We start from the raw sequence: 3,141 nt of genomic DNA, 5'->3' as shown, positions 1-3,141 counted from the left end.
TTGCGCCATTCAATCAACCCTTCATCGGTCTCTTGTTTCGACTTTATCTCATCCAAGAGTCCACTAGACACCGTCACCATTCCAAAGCTCAGCTTCCCCGGTGCGAGTTCAACGTTCAAACTCAGATCACGGAAAGCCTCCAACAACTCTAACTCCTTGACCATCAACGAGGATACATGTATAGCCTTTCGACTCAGAGCATCAGCTACAACATTGGTCTTCCCCGGATGATACTGTAATGAGAACTCATAATCTTGCAGAAACTCCATCTACCGTCTCTGCCTCATGTTCAGATCCTTCTGATCAAACAAGTACTTCAAACTCTTGTGATCACTATAGATCGTGAACGTACTGCCATACAAGTAATGTCTCCAGATCTTGAGAGCATACACTATAGCAGCCAACTCCAAATCATGCGTAAATGGACCTTCAACTGTCGCGAAGCATAAGCAATCACCCTATTCTCTTGCATCATCACACACCCCAAACCATTATGCGACGCATCACAGTACACGTCGTATGGTTCTCCCTCCTTTGGCAAAGCTAGTATGGGTGCGGTGGTCAACCGCTTCTTCATTTCTTGGAAGCTAGCCTCACACTTCTCCGTCCACGCAAACGGTTGATCCTTCCTTGTCAACTGAGTCAACGGTGAAGTCAACTTGGCGTAATCCTTCACGAAACGCCGATAGCAGCCAGCAAGCCCAACAAAACTTCTGATATCACTTGCTGTCTTCGGTTGTTCCCATGCCAAAACTGATTCAATTTTGCTAGGGTCCACTGCCACACCTTTGCTAGATGTGACATGACCAAGGAACTTCACTTCCTCCATCCAGAACTCACACTTTCCTCCATTAGCATAGAGTTCCTTCTGCCGCAACACCTCTAGCACTTGACATAAATGCTCCTCATGTTCGTCTTTACTCTTCGAGTAAATTAGAATATCGTCTATGAACACCACCACGAACTTGTCCAAGAATGGCCTGAACACACGGTTCATGTAGTCCATAAACACTGCGGGTGCATTAGTAACTCCAAATGGCATCACGAGATATTCATAATGTCCATATCGAGTTCTGAATGTCGTCTTCTGAATATCAGCCTCCTTTATCCGAATCTGGTGATACCTTGATTTCAGATCAATCTTCGAGAAAACAACTGCTCCCCGAAGTTGGTCCATTAAGTCGTCTATCCGAGGCATCGGATAACGATTCTTCACTGTCACCTTGTTTAGTTGTCGGTAATCTACACACAACCTGGACCTCCCGTTTTTCTTCTTTACCAACAACACTGGCGCTCCCCAAGGAGACACACTCGGTCGAATAAATCCCTTTGAAGAGAGATCCTCCAATTGTTTTGCCAACTCCGTCAACTCTGCTGGTGCCATCCGATACGGCGCCATTGATATCGGTCCCGTGCCGGGCATGATGTCAATGGAGAACTCCGTCTCCCTTACTGGTGGCAATCCAGGCACATCCTCCGGAAAAACATCCACATAGTCTTGCACTATCGAGATGTTCCTTACATCACTATCGTTCCTTGCTTCCGCCACGATAGAGTTCACGAACGCCGGTGAACCCTTCTTCAAATGGTACGAATTCAAATAATCTGTAACGCCTGAATCCGGAAATACAACGGCCTTGTTAGCACAATCCAAAAGAACATGATATTGCGCCAACCAGTCCATCCCCAGAATCACATCGAGCTCTTTAAGCCCTAAACATATAAGGTTTGCAAGGAACTTCCGATCCTCGTAAACCAACGGACATTTCAAGCATGCCGTGCGAGTAACTAAGCGATCGGCAGCAGGGGTTGTCACCACCATATCGAAAAGTAACTCTGAGGTTAGCAACCCTATTTTCTTCGCACACTCATCAGATATAAACGAGTGCGTAGCACCCGAATCAAACAAAACCATCAAGGAGATACCAGCAATAGTACACGTACCCTGAATAAGATCTTCAACACCCTCAGCTTGCTTGCCAGTAACAGCAAAGACACGTCCCTTAGCAACTGGACGTCTCCCCCTTGCCGTATTCAACACAGGTTCAGCTTTTGGCGCATCAGGACAGTTTGTCGAGATGTGCCCCGTCTTCTGGCACTTCCAGCAAGTAATCTCTTTCCCACATTCATTGGCATAGTGCTCTTTCTCATTACACTTGAAACAAGTAACATCTTCTCTCGGAGTTTTTGCTCCGACTTTGGTAGATGATGTCCTACCAGTTGCATTCTGATAAGGCTTCTTCTGACCAGCCCTACCCTTTTCAGTCTTCCCAGCTTGTTTCTGACCAGACCTGATTGGCCCTCCACTTTCCTGTCGGTTCCCTCGACGATTCTTCATGACCTCAACCTCGCGAGACTTCTCAACCAGTTGTTGAAAGACTCTGACTCCCAAAGGTCTGACGGACTCCTCAATTTCATCCCTCAAACCAATCATGAAACGGTTGCAGAGATACCCTTCATCAACTTGTTCTCGGAAGAAGCGAAAGTACTTCGACAGACTCTCCAGCTTGGCTGCATATTCCCCAACAGTCATGCTTCCTTGTTTCAGTCTGAGGAAACGGTTCTCCATATCATCTCTTGCAGTCTCTGGAAAGTACTTGTTCAGAAAAGCTGTTTTGAATGAATCCCAGGTAATAGCCACCTGGTTAGTCGTCATCAACAGCCTGGTGCTCCTCCACCAGTACTCTGCATCCCCTTTCAGCATGAAGGTAGCGAGATTCACCTTCTCTCCATCAGTTGTGTGCAAAGCTTCAAAAATCTTTTCCAGCTCTTGGATCCAAAGATCCGCTTTCTCGGGTTCAACTTCCCCTTCAAACTTTGGCGGGTTCTGCCGATTGAAATCAGTTCTCATCCTGACCTGATCCTGGTTCAGCTCCCGTTCCAACCTCTGCGCCCTTCTGGCATGTTCTTCAGCCTCTCTCTGAGCTTGTGCAGCAGCCATCGTAACACTAGCATTGGCATGCTGAGCCACCACTTGGGCCAATTGAGCCATGGCCTGAGCGAGCTGAGCGTTAGTTGGGTCCTGTCTAGGAGGCATGATGTCAAACCTGCTTGTTGATAAAACCACAACCAAACGTCAGTTCCTCAGTCAGAGAGATCATCTAACAGTAAAAACTTTCAACCAAAGCATCATGGCATTGA

Source organism: Lotus japonicus, chromosome 1 (genome assembly GCF_012489685.1).
Source record: "Lotus japonicus ecotype B-129 chromosome 1, LjGifu_v1.2".
NCBI classification, from domain to species: Eukaryota; Viridiplantae; Streptophyta; class Magnoliopsida; order Fabales; family Fabaceae; genus Lotus; species Lotus japonicus.
This window is presented reverse-complemented; position numbering follows the sequence as displayed.